Source organism: Garra rufa, chromosome 6, assembly GCF_049309525.1.
Source record: "Garra rufa chromosome 6, GarRuf1.0, whole genome shotgun sequence".
Taxonomy (NCBI): domain Eukaryota; kingdom Metazoa; phylum Chordata; class Actinopteri; order Cypriniformes; family Cyprinidae; genus Garra; species Garra rufa.
In genome coordinates this window covers 49460156-49483845 of record NC_133366.1, presented here as the reverse complement: position 1 = coordinate 49483845, position 23690 = coordinate 49460156, and the positions used below count along the sequence as shown (strand labels likewise).

Genomic DNA, 23690 nt, shown 5'->3' with positions numbered 1-23690 from the left:
CTCATGGTCCACAAAGACTTACATCTGAAAATAGGAACCATGAATATATGCAATAATATGTGCTTTTATATTGTAGTAATATAGTATATACAATGGTTCAAAAGTTTTTTTTAAAGAAATTAATACTTTTATTTAGCAAATCAAAAGATTTCTATTTGAAATAAATAATGTTGTTTTGAACATTCTATTCATCAGAATCCAGAAAAAAAATGTAGCATATGTTCCACAAAAATATTAAGTACCATAACTGTTTTCAAAATGGATAATAATAAAAAAAAAATGTTTCTTAAGAAGCAAATCAGCATATTGGAATGATTTCTGAAGGATCATGTGACACTGAAGACTGAAGTAATGATGCGGAAAATTCAGCTTTGCATCACAGGAATAAATTACATTTTACAATATATTAAAATAGAAAATTATTAGAAAACATTACATGTCTGTAAAAACCTGCTTCAAATGCCCCTTAATTGGAGACAGCAGCTGAAGGTGGGGGAGGAATGGGAGAGGAGGAGGGGTCAAAAACCGCGGGAAGGCAGAGAGAGGAAGTTGAGAATGAAATTCCTCTGATGAAGGGCTGCGTCTGGAGCTTCAACAAACACGCAAACTTAAGGAAGAGTCAGATAAATTACACAGAATGCAATTATGAATTGACTGACCAGTAGGTGATTTTCAATGGCTGATATCTAGAGAGCATGTAAAATAAATACACTTTAGAATTTTGTATACATATTATTGCTGTTAAAATTGATTTCAAATATTTTGAGTTGAAAAATGACCCTGTTTAAAAGTTTACATACACTTGATTCTTATACTGTGTTCTTACTTGAATTATCCAGAGCTGTTTTTTGTTTTGTTTTTTGTCCTTAACAGTTAAACTGCCCGCTGTTCTTCAGAAAAATCCTTCATGTCCCACGAATTATTTGGTTTTTCAGCATTTTTTGTGTAATTGAACTTTTTCTAACAAAGACTGTATGATTTTGAGATCCATCTTTTCACACTGAGGACAACTGAGGAACTCATATGCAACTATTACAATAAGTTCAAACGCTCATCGATGCTCCAGAAGGAAAAACAATGCATTAAGAGCTTCAATAGAATGAAGATGTGTGCATTTTTGCTTATTTTGCTTAAATATCATTCATTTTTAGTACTGCCCTTCAGAAGCTACTTGCATGTTTCCCAGAAGACAAAATAAGTTAAATTTACCTTCATCTTCAAATTCAAAAAGTTTTCTTAATGCATGGTTTTTCCTTCTGGAGCATCAGTGAGCATTTGAACCTTCTGTAATACTTGCGTATGAGTCCCTCAGTTGTCCTCAGTGTGAAAAGATGGATCTCAAAATCATACAGTCATTGTTGGATTGGGTTCAAATACACAAAAATGCTAAAAAAAACTAAGAATTTGTGGGATCTGAAGGATTTTTCTGAAGAACAGCGGGCAGTTTAACTGTTCAGGACCAACAAGGGACTCATGAACAACTATCATGTATGTAAACTTTTGAACGGGATCATTTTTATAAATTCAACTATTTTTTTCTCTTGTGGACTATATGTAAATGTCTTTTATGCAAAATATCTTATTTAGGTCAGTACTAAATAAAAAAAAAACATGCATTTTGTATGATCCCTCTTATTTTGTTAAAATAATTAACATTTTGCAGATTCTGCAAGGTGTGTGTAAACTTTTGACTTCAACTGTATATACAATCACAGGTCCTCGAATTTAATTGGCTGAAGAGAGTGCGATATTCTAGTGATATCAGAACTCCAAGCGTTTCACTGTTTGTATCATCTATTTAAAAAATTTGTTTCGATATTTCTGGAGATGTGAGCTCCAGGGCATCAGCGGCCGTTCGGTGCTCATGAACCCGCCGAGAGCAGCCTCACCTCGGGCAGATCTTTTGGAATTTGCCGCTGGCTCTGATGTCTCTATAATGATTTAAACATGAGATATAATTAATTTTGGGTAAATCTAACAGGCAGTCTTTGGTCTCATTGATCTATTATTTGTTCCAGAGCAAAGGGGGCAATTTTATGTAAATGTAATGCTTTATATCAGTACACTGCCTAACACTCAAGATGCTATTCCAACTCAGCAATATGTGGAAGTTCATTTTCTGCAAAAGGTCCAGTTCAACTAGATCTAGGTCTCGTCCCAAACAATAAAAATGTTTGGAGGAAGTCGGGGTGGATATAGCTCAGTGACAACAGGCTGTGCGTGTCTGTGTGTATGAAGGGTCACAGAGACCCCTCTATGGCCAGTCAGCCTGGAGAGCAGGTGGTCCTTATCATCGTCTTTCCAGTTTGACTGGGACACTCGCCACATTGTGCTCCGCCAAGTTTATAAGCAGCACCTGTGGGATCGCTGGCCCCCTGGCTCAAACATGTGGCGGTGGAGTAGACCTTAGGGGAAGTTTCACAAAAATGTTTTGGAGCAGTTGCGCTTCAGCTGAACTGTAACTAGATGAAATGAACAATTACTCAAACAAAAAACAACTCGGACTGTAATGTAATAGTCATGTGTCGTTAATTAGAATCAGCTGTATCTTATTTCTTGAGTTCAAATTTATGTATTTATTTATTATTTGAAATTTATTGATTTATCTTGGCCCTTAGAAACTGTTTTCTGCATGTCTCGACACATTTACAGATTTGGAAGCATCATCATGAGTTTTTGCACACCTTTGCATAATTACATAATTTGCTTATGACACCTCTATCATGGTACAAGTTCTTTGTATTGCACTGAGAGAGAGCGTGTCACCAACTCAGGTCAACGACATGAAACAGAACTGTGGTGTAACTGTTATTACTGCATGTAAATACAAACTGTCACTCAGAGATTCAATAGAGCAACATCCAGTAAATCGGCTGGCAAAACATAAGAAACCTAAGAAAGAAAAACTGGTTTACATTTCATTGTCTGCACTAATTCTTAGTTAATCCTGCATTTAGTATTTTCACTTTTTACAGAAAAATACTCTAGGCAAGAATGCTGTGTTGTGCATAACATGCATTTATGCAACAACCTAATCCATGCACATGTTTGCACAAAGTATGTTTTAGGCCTAAAATGTCCGAATGAGAGCCCAAACAGCTGATAAAAACATAACCCCAATCCACAAGTAATCCATACCACTCCAGTCCATTGATTAACATCTGAAGAAGCAAAAATCTGTGTGTTTGTAAAAAACAAATCCATCATTCTAACTTCACTTCTAGCCCAAATAATGCATATTTATACCAGCATATTTGTTTACAACTGACTGTTTTAACTTATAAACAGTGCTTTATTTTTGCATATTTCCCTGAAATATGGACTGGAGTTCATGGACTGGAGTGTGGATTAATATGTTTTCATGGTAACAGATTTGGTTTGCTTGTTCACCAATTGGTGCCGTCAGTATCGAAGTATCGAAACAGCTAATAAAAACATCACAATAATACACAAATAATCCACACCACTCTAGTCCATCAATTAACATCTTGTGAAGTAAAAAGCTTCATGTTTATAAGAAACAAGTCCATCATTAAGATATTTTTAACCTCAAACCATTGTTTCAGATTAAAATCCATAATACTGTATTGTATTTTCCAGTACAAAAAGTAATCTCGCTTGAATCAGGAGAGTAAATCTGCACAAATCAAGCACTGCTTGCTAGCAAAAGCAGTGCTAAACAAATAAATTGGTGGATTTTGATGTGAGAGGACAACAGAGGATGGATTTGTAGAATTGTAGGATTACTTGTGGATTATTGTGATGTTTTTATCAGCTGTTTGGACTCTCATTCTGACGGCACCCAGAGGATGTAGAGGATCTATTGGTGAGCAAGTGATGTAATGCTACATTGCTCCAGATCTGTTCTCATGAAGAAACAAACTCATCTACATCTTGGATGGCTAAGGGTGAGTACATTTTCAGTTTTTCATTTTTAGGTGAATTCTTATATACAGGATTGGGTTATCCTTTGTAGATACTAACCACACTGATATGCTACCAAATCATCTGTCATCTACGTGTTGAGATGAGCTCATTTTCTCAGGAAAGTATTTTGCATACTTTATATCATAGCCACACTTTAAATGTCACACTGTACCGTGACTCTAGTGTTGATCCAAACGTGCCATGCTCATTCACCTCAGCCCTCTGATAAGTGGAAAATTGAGTTGAGGAAATGAAGCCCAAGTTGATTTTGGATAGCTTAGCACCACCATATAATTGGTGTTCATTTTGTACCATAATTATCCTCAGGAAAGGACAAAAATAGTCATACTTGTCAAATTATTAATGGCCCTATAAGTGCAAAGATAAAAGTTCCCCTGTTCAGAGCGTGTTTATTAAGAAAACACAGGGGTGGGTTGTGAAGGGTTTAGCCACCAACACCACGGCGGTACAAGCGAGCCTTTGCCACGTGTTATGTTCTGCCTCATAAATATTGTTACAAGCCAATGATCAGCATTCAACTTTTAAGTTTCCTGTGTTATTTCAAACCTTTAAAATAAGTTAAATTCAGCATCAGAATGTAGGTTTGTTCAACGGCATGTTTTTTCGATTTTTACAAGAGTATGAAACTGCTTGATGTTTATTAAACTAGGGCTAGATGCTATTTTAAGTATTCACAACATTTTTACATATAACATATTTCAATGTCAGTATGAAAAGCATTTGAGAAGTTTGATTCATTCATTGATTCATCCAAACTGTTTGGATGAATCAATGAAACACTCACTTAACAACTGAAAATGTTCCTAAAGTCTCACTAAGGTATAAAAAAAAAATAATAATAATAAAATAAAATAAAATAAAATAAAAATGCATTCAAAATTCTAAAATAAAAGACAGATTGAATGGCTGAATGAACATGAAAATGTTTCCTGGCTTTCGGTATAACAGAATAACTAAAAAAGAATAACAAAAAGCCGCTAGCGTCGGATCTAAGGTCAGTATTTACTTTCACACTACTCACATAGTCTTTTTTGTCTCTCTATAAAGTCGCAAACTGAGTTGTGGTGAAGTGTGAGTCAATAAAGGAGGTAAACGGAATGGTTTTCATGTGTGTTTGTGAAATATCACACCCGATAAAAAAGCAATTCATAAACTTTCTGGGAAATGAATGTAGATGTTGGCCATAACAAAGCTTACCACTGGAGCGCTGTGTCAGCAAGAGTCCATACACTGAAATACAACATAATTCAATCATAATTCAATCAATGTATATATATATATATATATTTTTAATTATTTATTACTTTTAATAATCCATTTTATAATGATAGATAGATAGATAGATAGATAGATAGATAGATAGATAGATAGATAGATAGATAGATAGATAGATAGATAGATAGATAGATAGATAGATTAGATAGATTAGATAGATTAGATAGATAGATAGATAGATAGATAGATAGATAGATAGAACTATCCCCATTCGATTACCCAATTTTTCATTTAAAGGGGTCAAGTTGATATGATTGTTTGGGGTCTTAATGAAAAGTCTATAACATACTTTGGTTAAAATTTCTTAATGGTAGTGTAAAAAACACTCTTTTTACCTTGTCAAAATCAGCCCTTTTTAGTGAGCTATTCTGTTGCATGTTTCTTTAAATGCTAATGAGCTATGCTTGCCCCGCCCCTCTCTGCAATGGGATGATGAGCCGTAATGTTTACTTTAGCCACGTTATTTAGCACATTATTAAGAAAGGCCATTTGCAAAGATGCATAAAAACCCTTATACTCATTTCTGGGTGAAGCTGCATCACGAAGGATTCGCAAGAACATAGACGCATAAGTAGATCGGGATCGGCGCTTTCCTTTCAAAAAGAAAGTAACGTTAGTCCTCTGCGTCTTCAGTGGCTCAGATGTCGGGAGTAAATGACGACTGCTATGTTCATTGTTATATCCAACAACAGAACACCTCAATCGCACAATCGGAGACATTCTTGTCTTCCCCTCCACCTGAGTCGACACAATGGCGATCAGAGTCCGACTGTTTGAGCTTGGTGAGGGCGGGTCTAAGGTAAGGCGCTCATGTCAATCTACTATCGTGGGAGTAGCCTCTGTCTGTGTGTCGTCACACTGAAAAGAAGCTGAGAATGACCTGATTTTAAAAAGGGGGCATTACTTTTAAAGATTAAAAAATTTAGCTTTTATCATTATAGGGTGGTTGTGTACACAAATTGCCAACACACATTAAAGGGGTCATCGAATGCCCATTTTCCACAAGTTCATATGATTCTTTAGGGTCTTAATGAAAAGTCTCTAATATACTTTGGTTAAAAATTCTCAATAGTAGCGTAAAAAAACCGCCCTTTTACCTTGTCAAAATCAGCTCTGCAAAATATCAGCTCATTTTATCGCATGGGCCCTTTAAATGCAAATGAGCTCTGCTCGCCCCGCCCCTCTCTGCTGAGGGATTACGAGCTGTAATGTTTACTTTAGCCGCGTTTATCGGCGAAACTTGCCAACAAGCACATTATTAATAAAGGCCATTTGCAAAGATGCATAAAAAACCGTTATACTCACTTCTGCTGTGGGTGAAGCTGCATCACAAATGATTCACACGAACAGAGGCATATGTAGATCAGGATTGGCGCTTTCCTTTTAAAAACAAAAGTAACATTGTCCTCTGCCTCTTAAGCGGCTCAGATGTTGGGAGTAATTGACTACTGCTATGTTCATTATTACATCCAACAACAGAACACCTCAATCGCTCAATTAGAGTCTTCCTCTGCACCTGAGTCACACAATGGCAATCATATTCGGACTGTTTCAGCTCGGTGAGGGCGGGTCTAAGGTAAGACGCTCATGTCAATCAACTGTGTTTCATCACAACGACAAGAAGCTGAGAATGACCTGATTTTAAAAAGGGGATATTACCTTTAAAGATTAAAAAAAACCCACTGGGTGGATTTTTATCATTGTAGGGTGGTTGTGTACACAAATTGCCAACACACATTAATGTTCAAACAACATGCAAAAGTGAGTTTTGCATCCGATGACCCCTTTAATAAATAACAGTACCAACCAAAAAGAGAAAACAACAATAAAAAAAAACACCAGGCAGCACTGGGTGAAATATACAAATGTATGTTGACTCTTCTTTGCATATCATATGCGATGAACCAACCAAACTGTTGCCATTACACTGCTTACAAACAGATACCAAAGATACCATGTTGAATTAGCTACAGCATTGTGGTTTTTACTGTGGATTTGGCCTCCGCCGGTGATTCATTGTTTCTGTGAACATATACCACACCGCTAAGTTGTTATACAGACTTGGACACGTTCCACAATGATGTCAAACAATATTCATTTGTCCTCTTTGTCAATACCACAATGCCTGGCGAATAGGAGGTTTGTGGCAAAGGTTAGCCAGGTGGCGTCTTCTAAACAGAGTGTAAATGTTTACAGACGTTACAGCCTGTCTGCTGAGCATTATTAAAGCACGTATGCTAAACAGCGCATGGCTGAAATATTATTCCATTATCAGGTTATTCTAATGTAACTATTTTGTCCTAAAGTTGACCCAGCTCGACCCAAGGAGTCAGAAAGAAGTAATTGAAGAGAGACAGGGAAAGTTGTTTTTCTTGGGACAGCTGCACCGAGCTGGTCTGCACTGTCTGTATCAGATGTCCCCCCACACATCCTAATACAAATATTGTGCGGCAGTTGCCATGGTCACGACCAGGCAACAGCTGGCGGGATTCAGTTCACCTAGAACCTGTTCCTGTTGGCGTGACTCCAGCCGCTCCGAGCTGGAGCTTCTTACCACTGAATAGGAGATGCCACGGAATATTTGTTCTACGTTTAAATTTTTTTCCACGTGTTTTTCCTCCTACGCCATCTCTAGATGTCTGCTATCTCATGTTCTCTTTTATATATTTTAGATTCATTATACATATCTATTAAATATATGTTTGTATAGAAATTAATTATAATATATAGTTCAGTAACATGTAAAATATTTATTTATTTATTTAGTTATTTATTTATAGCAAGCTATATCAGTCAGGATTTTAAGGTTTTCCTATTATTATTATTATTGTTGTTGTTGTTGTTGTTGTTGTTGTTGTAAAATAAAAAATATAAATATTCAGCCTAAAGTTGCAAATAGTTATTATTAAATATTATTACTACTACTACTACTACTATTATATTACTAGCTTATATAGACATACATAAAAGTGTAAAAGTTAGTAATATAGTAATAATAATAATTATTATTATTATTATTATTATCATAATTGTCAGTATTGTCAACGTCATCATTATTATTATAGTAAAATAAAAATATAACTATTCAGCCTAAAGTTGCAAATAGCAACTTTAGCAATATAATAATAATATTAATAATAAAAATAATAATAAAAATAATCATTATTATTATTATCATCAGCAGCAGCAGCAGCAGCATTATTATTATTAATTATTATTATTATTATTATTATTATTATTATTATACTAAAATAAAAATATAAATATTCAGCTTAAAGTTGCAAATAGTGACTTCAGCAATATAATAATAATAATAATTATTATTATTATTATTATTATTATTATTATTATTATCATCATCATATTACTACCTTATATAGACATCTAGAAAAGGTTAAAAGTTAGTAATATAATAATTCGTATTATTTTTAAAGTAAAATAAAAATATAACTATTCAACCTAAAGTTGCAAATAGCAACTTATATCCATTCTTCAATCACTTACAAACATTTACCAATGTTTTACTACAAATAAGCCAAAAAACACGGTTACCACACTATTACTACTTTTCGTAAGGGTAACCAACTACCAGCACTGAACCAACCACATAGACTTTTTTCACCAGATACTCATCATTCTCTAGCTGAAAAGAGTCCAAGTAATAAAAGCATTTGAGGAGGTGCGCGCGTTCCTCACCACAGAGCGTCTGCTCGGCTCTCCCGCTCCTATCTCGCGCGCAGGGTTCAGGTTACGGTTATCGGAAGGAATCTACGAAAAAAGCGGAGCCAAGCGCAACTGCTCATCATCAGGACAGATTAACCTTGTCAAGCGGGGGTGTACCAGGAAGCGAAGGAGAGAGAGAAAGACAGCGAACGAGAAAGTGAGCGAGAGAGAGAGAGAATGGCTGGCAGGCAGGCAAGCTGGCTCCACTGCTAACTCAACACCACTGAGGCCTTTCCTCACTCCTGAGGGAGTGCAAACACGCGTCTCCTTTTACAGCCTCTCCTGTGCCATTACACGCGCATATCCTCCCAGAAAAACATGCGAGCATTACACCCTTCTCTCATTCGGCCCTTCTTTATTTTCACACTGCTCTCGTACCATAATATTTTGTTCCGTTTCTGTTGCTCTGAGGTTATCGGTTGACTTTATCGCTGCGTGAGTACGTGCGAGTCATTCATCAACAGCAGTTAAAAACACTTTGACTCTGTTTGTTATGTTTTACATGTGATTCTAAATAACTTATTTTAGATTCTTATCTGGGGCTCATTTTTCAAAATTTGTTACAGATTTTCTTTGGTGCTCTAAGCACAGATATATTTGTGTAAATCTACCATAAAGTAATAATGAAAATTGTGCAAAAATTGAGTAATCATGATTAATTGCATCCGAAATAAAAGTTGTTTATATATTTAATATAAAAAAAATTCTTAAATGCATTATGCATGTGTGTATTTATATATACATAATAAATATACACAGTACACACATATATTATGTACACAAAAACTTATTTTGGATGCGATTAATCACGATTAATTGATGCCCAGCACTAGTAATATAGAAACGTAACATTTTTCTTAAATACATGTGTGTATTTATATATACTGTACATAATAAATATACACAATACACACATATATTATGTACACGAAACTTATTCTGGATGCGATTAATCGATGCCCAGCACTAGAAAATTTTGTAAAAGTATCCTCTCACAAAAAGTTAAAACATCTACAAGCAAACAATGATCAAGCAGCACACTAGCGTTATGATATTTTTATTTATCAAAAGAAAGTGAAGAAAGTGTTTTAACTGCTGTTGATGAATGACTTGCAACTTTAGGGTGCGTACTCATGCAGTGATAAAGTCAGCACTTTTGCTCTGTTTATGATGTTTTACATGTGATTCTAAATAACTTATTTTAGATTCTTATCTAGATTTTGGGGCTCATTTTTGAAAATTCGTTACAGATAATCTTTCTTTAGTGCTCTAAGCACAGATATATTTGTGTAAATCTACGATAAATTAATAATGAAAGCAGTGCTGTTCAAACGATTAATCGTGATTGATCGCATCCAAAATAATTTGTTTATATATATTCACTGTGTATTTGTTATGTATATATAAAGACACACATGTATGTATTTACATGTATATATTTATATTCACATTATTTATAGTAGGCCTATATATAAATATATTAAATGTATAAACAGAATGTAAAATATTTTTCTTAAATATGTACATGCACGTGTATATATTCTGTTCAAAAGTGTTCACCACCGGGATCTTAATGCATCGTGTTTTCTTCTGGAACATCAGTGAGCATTTGAACCTTTTTTAATAGTTGCATATGAGTCCCTCAGTTGTCCTCAGTGAGAAAAGATGGATTTCAAAATTATACAGTCATTGTTGGAAAGAGTTCAAATACAGAAAAATGCTGGAAAACCAAAGAATTTGTGGCACCTGATTTTTTTTTCTGAAGAACATCAGGCAGTTTAACTGACAAACAAGAGACTCATGAACAACTATCACTAAAATATCATTCAGGTAACAACACTGTATATTAAGAATCAAGGGGGTGTAAACTTTTGAACAGGGTAATTTTTTATAAATTCAGCTATTATTTTTTCTTGTGGACTTTATGTAAACATCTTTTATGTGAAATATCTTATTCAGGTCAGTAGTAAATTAACAAAAACTTGCATTTTGTATGATCACTCTTATTTTGGTAAAATAATTAACATTTTGCAGATTCTGAAAGGGGGGTGTAAACTTTTGACATCAACTGTATACATTCATTTATATAGACATAATATATACACACAGCATACCCACATGTAGTATGTACAGAAAAACTTTTATTTTGGATGCGATTAATCACAATTAATCGTTGCCCAGCACTAGAAAGTAGTCATTTTTGTACACGTACCCTTTCACAAATATCTAAAAAGTCAACAATTGAGCAGCACACTAGCATTATGATTTTTTTCTTTAGAAGAAAGTAATGAAAGTAAAGAAAGTCATTTTTGCAAACATCTAATCTTAACTTTTGTCTTTATTAAAACATTGAAAGTGCTTTACCTTTAAAGCAACAATAAGTTACCTATTCAGGTTCATTGCTCTGGAAAATCTCAAACAATGCACTGCTAAAATATTACATTAGTAACACTGTGTCAACCAATGGAGTGGGTTTGGGGCATGGCCATCTGTTAGCCTAAACCAGGGGTCCCCACACTAAGGTTTGGGGGCCGAATGCGGCCCGCCCCCACATTTGGACCGGCCCTCTGAACAATGCCAGAGACATATTTTGAAAATGCAATTTTAAATACGTTTTACTTATATTTTTTGCCCGAAAGTGCTTAGAAACTTCGCCTTTTAAACTGGCAACAACATACTGTACGATTATGGATATGAACCATAAATCAAATCATATTAATAACAAGATAATCGGTGGTGTCACGCTAGTGGTGCCGGAAGAAAAGTGGGTATACGCTTCATTTATGAATATCGTTTTGAACTTTCTATTTGAACGCATTCGTTTACTGGATCCTTGGACTGAAAGGTTTACAGGTTCACTGGTTTAAGGAAGTACTGATCATAAAAATCTGGTTCTTTTTATTCGTAAGGTGTTGTTTTCGTTATTATGTACTGTTTAAAATGACTAGGGCGCACACGCATCACGCGCAATCACCAAATAGATTTCAAAGCAAGCCGGCGCCACGGTCCTGACTGTATCATTGCTGTCTTTATTGTGTGTTTTTAGCGAATATTTACATTCATTCACATATGACTGGATGTGGTTGACTGTCTTGATTTTGGCTAATGCAGGATAATGCGCAACAGAGGAGATTTAAATACACATAGCGCCAGGCCTGCAGAGCCGAATGAGCGTTCGCTTGATGCGCTTGTGTTTGGCAGCGGGAGCTGCTTGGCGCTTTCGTGACGTGACGAAAATAGATATTCCCAAATTTGTAATGTAGGCTATAGGGAATTGCACGCAACATACATTGATTTTTTATTTTATTTAATTTTGTTTTAATGACCCGCCCCAACCCGCCCCGCAAATAAAGTGACAATTTCTTTACCCGCCCCAACCCGACCCGCGGGTTACCCGCGGGTTATGAGACGACCCGCGCATCACTAATGCGCGAGCCATCTAGAAAAGAGCGATGACTAAATGACTAGCACTGCTACTTCACTCATCTCCCAGTTACCCAAAGTTTTTCTCGGTTGGTTGTGCATCTTTTTCTTCCACACTTTTTTTCTTCAACTCGACTTTGTCAACATGCTTGGATGCAGCACTCTGTGAACAGCCAGCTTCTTTGGCAATCAATGTTTGTGGCTTACCCTCCTTGTGAAGGGTGTCAATGATTGTCTTCTGGACAACTGTCAGATCAGCAGTCTTCCCTATGATTGTGTAGCCTAGTGCAGCGGTTCCCAATTCCAGTCCTCGCGCCCCACCGCTCTGCACATTTTGCATGTCTCTCTTAGTTAACACACCTGTTTCAGATAACCAGCTCATTAGAAGTGAGGTCCGTGCAGGAACTGCGATCCGATTGACATGGTCCCTGCAAAGTGTTCATTGCTCCCTGCTCCCTAAGTGGAGGAAATCTGTTTACTATACTTCGAAACATTCATTCACATATTTGCGCTACGCCACCGCATGTAGCGTCTTCACACACAGATGAAACTTACTAGAGAAGTGTGACATAAGTGCATCTGTAAATAAATGCATTTTAAATTTACGTCTCGCACGCTTTAATGACCTTCAAATGGAACACATACGCTCGCTTCGAACTAATGAATAATGGCGGAATATCCTGTGATGTCCACTTCGAAGGGCAGTAACGTTGGAATAGAACAAACGTCGGAAGCGATGCGTGAAACACACAAAATGTGCAGAGCGGTGGGTCGCGAGGACTGGAATTGGGAACCGCTGGCTTGGTGAACCAAACTGAGAGACCATTTTGAAGGCTCAGGAAACCTTTGCAGTTGTTTTGAGTTGATTAGCTGATTGGCATGTTACCATATTCTAATTTGTTGAAATACTGAATTAGTGGGTTTTTGTTAAATGTGAGCCAAATCATCACAATTAAAAGAACCAAAGACTTAAACTACTTCACTCTGTGCATTCAATTTATTTAATATACAAGTTTCACAATTTGAGTTGAATTACTGAAATAAATGAACTTTTCCATGACATTCTAAATGACTGAGAAGCACCTGTATATCAGTCCGGCCCATGGAATTTTATTTTATAAAGCGACCCGGCCCCCCATTAAAGAAAAGAAAATTATGTGGCCCGCTCAGAAAAAAAGTTTGGGGACCCCTGGCCTAAACAATGACAAACAGGGAAGTCTTTGATGATCATAAGATATTAAAATAACACTCTTTACCTTTAAACAACAATATGCCAAAAATATTACAATTTAAAATAGCAGTTTTCTGTTTGAAAATATCTTATATTGTCATGTCAAGACGGATTTTTAACACCATTATTCCAGTCTTCAGTGTATCATGATTTTTTAGAAATCATTAATATGCTGATTTTGATGCTCTATGTTAAAAACAGTTTTACATTTCTGTGGAAACTGTTTATAAAGAGAACAAAAAGTACAAAAGAATGACATTCATTTGAAATTGTAACCTTACGGAACATTATAAATGTCTTCACTGTCACGTTTGATTAATTTACTGACCCTAAACTTTTGAACAGTAGTGTGTACTATCCTAAGAAGCCATTATAAACAGACCAACCTCCAGAAACTCCAAATCTTTGATCACATTTCACACCAAACTGCAGAAACCTTGCCAAAGTGACAGAACGACCCCTCAGGTCGGAGTTGTAAAAGCTCTGGCTCTGGGAAGTGACCTCCACAGTCGCCTGTCAAGCTTTTGAAGCTTAAAAACACACATAAGCAAAGCTTCGCATAGCAACAAGACGAGTCTTATCGTTTGCAAAGCTGTGGCGATTTATTAAATCCAACAGCTGCATTGCCTGTGATGCCAACCTCATCAGATCTGTCCAAGAATCGTAAAACAATAAATTTTTATTTGTTTGCAAAATAGCACGTTCCTCAATAGCTTTGAAAATAGCGCTGGTGTAACATATGGCTGCCGTATTTTTAGACATATGTCTGACAGAGTACATTATGAAACTACTGTAAACATGGACTTTGAGGCACAAGTATAACAAATTCGGTGGGAAATATGATTCATAATAGGCGACGAGTCATGTACGCTTGACGTTTTAGACGTATAGTTGAAAAAAAAAAAAAAAGAAATTAAACAGATCTCAGGAAATCCTTGGAGTAAAATTGAACTTTGCTGATCTCCAGCTCATACCGAAAGCAGGCATACAGCCAAAGGGTTTGCGGTTTTCTGTCAATGATCTAGAAAAGGCACAGTCGTCTTTGCCAGAAAAACAAGTGAAAGCCAAGCCTCTGTGGTGCTTTTCTTGCCCACTTGAAAGGCAGTGGATACGCTCTTCATTCCCACCCTGGTGTTCCCTGAAGCTCCAAGAAGGCATGAAGGTGTCAGGGTTTAGTTGCGAGAAGAAAACTAGAGCTAAACAGGAACACATTTAACGTGGTTTTCTATTACATTTGTTCCTCAACCTACGTTCTGTTATTCGTCAAGATGATAGGTTTTGTTTTCAGCCTGTTTTTCATTGAACGTGCCTCTCAACGAAGGCCTCTTGCGAGAAGCGTGTTGAAAAACACAGGTGGAAGTTTTTCGAAGCATCTGACAGGCCGTTGACAACGTACAAGAGAGGTGTGGCACCGTGCCATGCTGGCCCCGGGCGGCACTTACCCTCAACCCATCAACTGTGGGCAAACGCCTCGCACTGTATTCATCACACACACACACACACACAGAGAAAGAGAGAGACAGGCGTTAAAGGGATAGTTCACTCAAAAATGAAAAAGTTGGAATAATATTTAGTGAACTATGTCTTTAAAGAAAACAATACTTTATGCAACAATAAAAATAATAAATAAATAGATCAAAATTAATCATTAGAAAACAATTGTTTCAAAAAGTGTCATTTTTCGTAGCACTGTTGTACTTTTTAAAGTTTTATTTTATGCAAATAAGCAGCATTACAATGCAGCGACTACCAGTGAGAGCAACAGGTAGTTACATTTACAGTCAATCAAAATTACAGTGATTATATATTTGATATATTATTATTTATTTTTTTTTCATTTTTTTTTTCATATATATAAACTTATATATTTATATACATTAACTTATTTTATGCAATATGTAATATTTTGCTTATTTTATGAAGGAACAACAAAAATAAAATAAATAAATATAAATAATTGGTAACACTTTACAATAAGGTTCATTAGTTAACATTAGTTAAAAACATTAGTTAACATGAATTAATAATGAACTGTACTTATACAGCATTTATTAACCTTTGTTAATGTTAATTTCAACATTTACTAATACGTTATTAAAATCTTGTTAACATTAGTTAATGCAGTGTGAACTAACATGAACAAACAATGAATAACTGTATTTTCGTTAACTAACGTTAATGAAGATTAGTAAATACAGTAACAAATGTATTGCTCATGGTTAGTTCATGTTAGTTAATACATTAGCTAATGTTTAATTAATGAACCTTATTGTAAAGTGTTACCAAATAATTTGTTTTAATTTTGAAAGGAATTAATAAAACACGTCATTTTGCAGATTTTTTTTTTACTTTTATAAATAAATATAAATAATTAAAATGTATATAAAAAATGTATAAGTGTGATTTTGGTGGCTTTTTTACTTTTATAAATAATTGCAAATAATATAAACAGAATTAATAAAAATGTAATTTCTGTGATTTTCTTCTTTTACTTTTATAAATAGATATAAATAATTCAAAATATAAATAAAATGATTAAGTGTCATTTTGGTGGCTTTTTAACTTTTATAAATAAATGTAATTAAAATATATATTTAAAAAGAAATTAATAAAAATGTAATTTGTGATTTTTTTGTTACATTTATAAATAAATATAAATAATGAAAACGAATATTAAATAGAATTAATAAAATTTAGTTTCTGTGCTTTTTTACTTTTATAAATAAATATAAATTTAAAAAATAATAATTAATACGTGTCATTTTGGTGGCTTTTATACTTTTTTAAATAAATGGAATTGTAAAAAAATATGTTTAAAAAGGAATTAATAAAAATGCCATTTTGGTGTTTTTTTATAAATACTTATACATGATTTAAATGTATCTTAAAAATAATTAATAAAAATGGCTTTTTGTGGCTTTTTTACTTTTATAAATAAATATAAATATATTTTAAAGGAATAAAATTGTAAATTTGGTGATTTTATTTACTTTTAGAAATAATTAAAAAAATATCAAAAAGAATGAATACATTTATTTAATAATAAAATATATATAAAAAATTAATAAATGTCAATATGATGGCTTTGTTAGTTTTATAGATAATTATAACAAATTTAAATAAGAGTTAATAAAAATTTAATTTCTGTATTTTTTTCTTTTACTTTTATAAATATAAATTATTAAAAATATAAATATAACCAATAAGAGCAAGTAAAATATGTAATATGTTACTTATTTTAAGGAAGAAAAACAATGATACATAATCAAATAAATGCAGATAATTTTTACAAATGCATTATTATTATTATTTAAAATTTTAGCTTCATGCAAATACGCAGCATAACGATGCAAGCGAGCAGTAATGCATGATGACAATCAACTTTACAGTGATTCATTTGCTGCATGAATGCACATAAACCTCTGTCTTGATCAAAGTGGAGAGATGAATGATCACCTTGACAGCTCACACCAAAAAAACGAATGTCGATTTGTAACTGCAAGTCACTGTGAACATCCGTTAACCCTCTGAGACCAAAGTTATATATGGGATGGAAGTTAACAAGATTGTTTTTTCATAAATAATGAATGTATTTGCATTGCAATTGCAGTGTATAATGGGAGTCGGTATTTACAATGCATCTACATTATAAATGTAGGGTGCAATGTGACCAAACTAGATAGATTTGTTCATTTGGTTGCATATCTCTACAGTTTCAAAGCCCAGCAATTCAGAATGAACAGGAAAAAAAAAAAACGTGCAGGCTGTGAGTGCAGGTTGAGACCCAGCCCCTGACATTCCTATCCGTACCTGTGCATGCTGAGGAGTGAGTGGAGGTGTGCCGGAGCTTAAGAGAGCCACTATTTACCCGCTGGGCCGGAAAGCCTCAAGGAGGAGGAGGAGGAGGAGGAGGAGGAGAGGCCAGTGGGTGCATTACTCGGTTTAGACGTGGCCAGGAACAAAAAAAAAAAAGCCCTGAAAATGCTGCCGACAGCAATTGTCAGCATGGCCCTTGCGCTTTCTCTGACACACACACACACACACATTCATTCATTCTCTCTTCTCTCTCTCTCTCTCTCTCTCTCTTCTCTCTCTCTCTCTCTCTCTCTCTCTCTCTCTCTCGCTCTCTTTTTTAATGGATACATGTGACAGGATTGCATTGTATTGCTCCTGCTAGGGAAAAATAGAAATAAATAAATAATAATAATTTTAGAAAAACCATCAACATACAATACTACTGGATTTTGGATGTGGCATCATGTTGATACCAGATTTCTTTAAGCACAGTAGTGTCATAAATATTCTTTGAGCAACCTTAAAATAATAAAGAGCAATAATTCTAACCATATAATTATTTTGTATGTCTCTCTTTAGTTTCACATATGTGACTCTGGACAACAAAACCAGTCCTAATAGCAAAAAATACATTGGATGAGTCAAAATTATTGCCAAGAATTATTAGCATATTAAGTAAAGATCATGTTCCATGAATATATTTTGTACATTTTCAACCATAAATATATCAAAACTTAGTTTTTGATTAGTAATATGTTAAATTCTATTAGTAATTGATTAAAAAAAAAATAATGTGTCATTTTGGTAGCTATTTACTTTTAGAAATAAATATAAATAATTTTATAAATGAATTAATAGAGCTGATTTTCTGTGATTTATTTTACTTTTAGAAATAACAGAAATAATTAATATATATATATATATATATATATATATATATATTTTTTTTTTTTTTTTTTTTTTTTTTTAAAGAATTAATAAGTATCATTTTGGTAGCTTTTTTAACTTTTATAAATAAATGTAATTTTTTAAATATAAAAATAATAAAATAAAAAAAAATGTCATTTTGGTGATTGTTTTACTTTTACAAATAAATATAAATAAATATATTTAAAAAGAATTAATAAAATATATATAAATAAATTATTTAAAATATATATTTTAAAAAGAATAAATAAAAAGGTCATATTGATTTTTACTTTTATAAATAAATATAAATAATGAAAAATATATAAAATATAATCACTAATAAGTGTCATTTTGGTGGCTTTTTTATTTTACTTTTATTAATAAATATAATTTTAAGATTCCAGATTTTCAAATAGTTCTCAGCCAAATATTGTCCTGAAAACAGTTTTCAATCAATCAACAAACTTGCTAGAGCATTTCACTAATTGTTGCCCATACATTCAACATCAACCAATTTTATGCAATACGTAATATTTAGCATTTTTTATTCAAAAATATCAAATAATTTATTCCAAATAAATAATTTAATAAAATCACTAAATATAAATAATAATTATAATAAAAATAATAATAATGAAATATTTTTAAATAATTAAAAAAAAAAAAATTCTTTTGTATTGTATTTATTTATATACTTTTTTCCCCATTTCTAATGCAGTTTTGCCCTGAGCCCTATTTAATTTCTGACCTTGACTTTAAATAGCTTAATAGACTTTAAATAAATATACCAATGGTATATGACTATAGTAATCTGTCAGTACCATGGTGTGTGTACATATTTGTGAATGATTGCGAGCAGTGAGCCATCCATCCAGAAGAAAGGACCGGAAAAATGCAGTCCACAACAGTACTACCATGTGCCGACCGGAAAGGCGTTATGTAAATGGGTCACTCATTAAAAGTTTATTAAGAAAAATAAACTGTGTGTGTGTGTGTGTGTGTGTGTGTGTGTGTGTGTGTGTGTGTGTGTGTGTGTGTAAACTTGGAAATGGGTAGGAGGAAAAAAGTGCCACTCAGTGGTGATGAAGGAATAGCCTTTTGAGAAAATCTGTATGGTACAGTGACATCTTCCAAATATTTTAAAGAATAGCAAGTTATTACCAAAAATAATCAAAATAGCCAGAAAAGTCAATTAAATACAACAAAATGATTCTGAATATTCCTACATGGATTCAAGTAGAATATTGTTTTGCTGAACAATAATGACAAAAGCATTTTGGCAGAAACCATGCTCACTATTGTAAATTATTGTAAGGGTGCAGTTCATTCGTCATAAAAATAACATGCAACATAAGCGATCACAATTAAGAGCAATTATAAAATTAATATTTACTCATCTTCTCTGTAAATGCTGCATTTGAGAAGGATACAGACTGTCATTTGAACAAATATGATTACTTCTTAAGAGTAATCTTTGGAATAATTTCCAGGCAAGCCATGAATTAAATCCTCATAATTACAGTGGCATTACAAAAGCTTAAATAAATCACATGTAGTGAGAATAAAGTCTTCTGATGACATTTTGGAGTAAAAAGACAAATAAATAATGGCTAGGAACTAGTGGTGGGCATAGATTTGTTTTTTGTTTTTAATCTAGATCAATCTCACTGTAATCTTGGAATTAATCTAGATTAAAATGGCTAATTTGAATTCTGCTGAAGGCATTCAGAATATGTGTGCTACCCAAATAATGACTAAAAGTAAGTCTTTGAGAACGGGTTTCTCAAGCCAGGTGGCGCATTAGACCAGGGGCTCATCTCCTGTTTCCAAAATGCATCACAAACTGCTTGACAATTGCATTTACAACACAATTAACTATACAAACTTGTGTAACCAAGTACTTCTGCAACGCACGACGCGCACGGGCATGGATATCTGCGTGCATTGTCTTCGGTTAAACTGCGTTGCTTTTAGAAGCGTCAATTCAGTTGTTGCATATAGTTTAATGTCTTTATTTCGGGATTATCAAAGTAAATTATAACTCAAATTTGAGATTTTACTGGGGCACAGCAGATTTTCACTGGGGCGCGTGCCCCAGTAAATAGGGTCTAGCAACGCACCTGCCCTGAAGCAAACCCGGCGGCTTCATAGCTGCATCCATGTTAGCACGTCTGGTTTGATGTGGTAATTTCACAGTAGGCATACACACAGGTTCGAAGACTCGTTCTCGCCCCCTACAGTGCAATTCGGCTAGGTATACATCCGCGCTAAAGTATCAAGGTGAAAGTCATCATAGCTTGCGTAGTATAGACCCAGCTCCCAACCCAACTTTGAGAATAGATTAACGGCGATATTTTTTTTATCGCCCGATAAGAGCCTCACGTTAACGTGCCGATAACGGCCCACCACTACTAGGAACAAAAATGCAATAAGTGCAAAAACAACAAGTCTTAAAAAACTGTACCTGGGATTTAAAAGTTTATTGGCATTATGCAAGACAAGAGAATAAACATAGCACACAATCATCTCTGCCAATCAGAGAATATCCAAAATCATTAATCTAACAAAAATGGTTTGGTTGTTTTACATACATTTAATAAATGTAAATTGCCTTTTTTTCCTACTTTTTTTTTTTTGTTTACTGGATTAGTCATTTAAACTGCTGCAACCATGAGTTAACCATGCTTTTCTTTTAATATCTGATATTGCTGAAGAGGCTTGTGATTAATAGAAACAAATGACAGTTGCATTCAGGCATTCAAGTAACTAAAGTCATCTAGGCAGGTCACAGCTTGAGCAAAGTCACAACTTAAAACAACCAATAAAAAATGGGGAGGGGGAAATGAAGGTGCAAAAGGCAAATATATATTTTAGGATAAGTACAAATTCCATTTCCAGTTTGAAACACATCAATGAAGTTTCTTAATCATTTACTATAAAGTTAAGCGAGACACAACTTAAGAAGAATGAGAGAGAAACGTGTGAAGTGCAATTGTACTTTACGTCGCCGTTAGCTAAAGTTACGATCTAAACTTGGTATGTTAATACTGCAATGCAATCAAATTCGCCAAGGCCTTGGATGCAACGAAGCGAAGAGAATTAAACTAATCTAGTTTCATTCATCTAAGACTGCTAACCCAGTTTGGTACAAGACATTGCATAGGATGTCTCACTGCATATTTCTCGTAATCTTTTGCAGTTTTTCCAACCCTAGTACACAAATTCATTAGTCCGCATGCAGTGTGTGGAAAGATTATCTGTAAAGGGACTTTTTGTCTTGTCAAAATCTAGTTACAATGTGAAAACTGGATATTAAGAGCTGAACGAGTGCAGAAAAAACCTTCCGCTTTTGCCGAGTTCAGTTCAGAACGGTTTGGCAGAGATACTCGTTTTATTTTTTCTCTTCTTCCTCTTCCCCTCAGTGGAATCCAGTCCAGTTCATTTGACGGGTTGCAAATCATCAAGGAATTTCACATTAGGGAGGAATGTTTTGGTGAGGCGACCTTGAAAGAGACAGAGTGAATGAGAGTGAAGCTTGTTTTTTGGAGGTTTGCCATCATGGCCTTCATTGTGCAAACTCCATATAAGCAAGGTTATGAGAGCCATTATCAATGAGGCAAATTACATCCGGCCTGCATGTCCAAGTTAACAAAAGCATAATCAGTTCTTGTGTCGTTTTGGAACAAATTCAAGCCCAGACAAATGCGTTCAACATGTTTAGATTTGTTATTCCAATAAAAGGCTCCTCCACAATATAGAGTGAAAAGTATATTTACTTTTTTTAAAAAGACACAAATCTTGTGTTGCAAGACCTGTTACTTAGACAAACTATTTTTTTAATGTACACTCCTGAAAATAAAGGTGCTTTCTTCCACAGCGATGCCATAGAAGAACCATTTTTGGTTCCACAAAGAAACATTCAGTTAAAGGTTCTTTAAAGAACCATCTCTTACTTACCTTTTTATAATCTGAAGAGCCTTCTTTTACCACAAAGAACCTTTTGTGAAACAGAAAGGTTCTTCAGATGTTAAAGGTTCTTTATGGAACCATTTAGACAAAAAGGTTCTTTTAGAGGATCGTTAAGCACATTTATTTTTAAGAGTGTAGAATTAATCTTGCAGGAAAAGTAACTTGTTTTAAACAAAAGTCTACCCTTAAAATGGTCTGTTCCAAGAGGTTTTTAAAACCATACAACAATGCCATTAAAAATGTATTTTCAATTCATTTCACATTTTGCATGCAACTCTGTTGCTGAACAAAATCATAAAAAGGCAACATCTGTAGTAAATAATCATACTTTGGACAACAAAACCAGTCATAAGGGTCCATTTTTCTTCATTTAGGAGTCACAAAAGTGACCGAAGTCTTAAAAGCTATCTTTTTTTTCCTTCAGGAAAATCAATGAAATACATTTTTGTTTAGTAATATTTTGTGATTATTATTATTTCAAATTTTGAGGAGTTTTTATGATACTATGCAATATTTATACAATTTTAATGAACACTTTTTTTCCCACTAGAATTAATATTTTTTTGTATTTAATTATTATTTATTATTTAATATTATTATATTATTATTATTTTTTTTTTTTTATATAAATAAATTTCACATTAAAATTGCTTGATTGCTGAACACTTTTTTCAGCACAGTAGCTGATTTGTAGCTTGTACCACTAAAAGATTCTCTGAAATATTGCTGTTTTTCGTATTTCCTATTAATTTCCTATGTCGGTCATTTTTGACCACGAAGGAGCCAAGTGTGACTTTTTTTTTTTTCCCTTTAATATATCCGATTTTTTTTCATGTGCTCACATAGCTAATGCAACAAAAGTCTCACTCCGATTAAGCTACAATTTTAAAAATTGCATAAAACATACAATTTTTCAGTCCAAAATTACCTGAAGAGGCCCAAAGGGTTAAATTGAGATTTATACATCATCTGAAAGCTGATAAATACACTTTCTATTGATGTATGTTTGTTAAAGGAGAACTCCGGTGTGATTTTGACCTAAAGTGTATTGAATCATGATACCGAGTGTAAACGTACCTTGCATATCTCATCTCGTCTTGTCCACTGCTGTCCGAAATCTGGGGTCAGTTAGCCGATGCTCACAACAGCTTGTCAATGAAAGTCAATCGGGCATCGAAGGAGCCATGTAAATAAATCACTGTTTTACGCCATTTACGAGGCACAAAGTAGCTCCACACTTCATTGGTAGACTTCCAAGGGCCCTGACATTTAAAACGAGACATTGAGAACTTAGAAAAAGCACCGGTAGTTTATTTACAAGTAGATTTATACAGACAGTAACCGCAAGAAGTTTAGCGGCCGCCGCCATCTTAAATGTAGTCACGATAAGTCGAGTGTCGATCACCAAGGAATACAT

General features: G+C 34.1%; 1 protein-coding gene across 1 annotated transcript in view; it reads right to left on the bottom strand.

Moving 5' to 3' along the window:
- Positions 1–20769: 20769 nt before the first annotated feature.
- ndfip2 (Nedd4 family interacting protein 2) overlaps positions 20770–23690 on the bottom strand; it is a 30312-nt gene continuing 27391 nt past the window's right edge. Inside the window, exon 8 of the mRNA XM_073842105.1 lies at positions 20770–21807. The gene's annotated coding sequence lies outside the window, so the exon portion shown is untranslated. The remainder of the gene's footprint in view (positions 21808–23690) is intronic.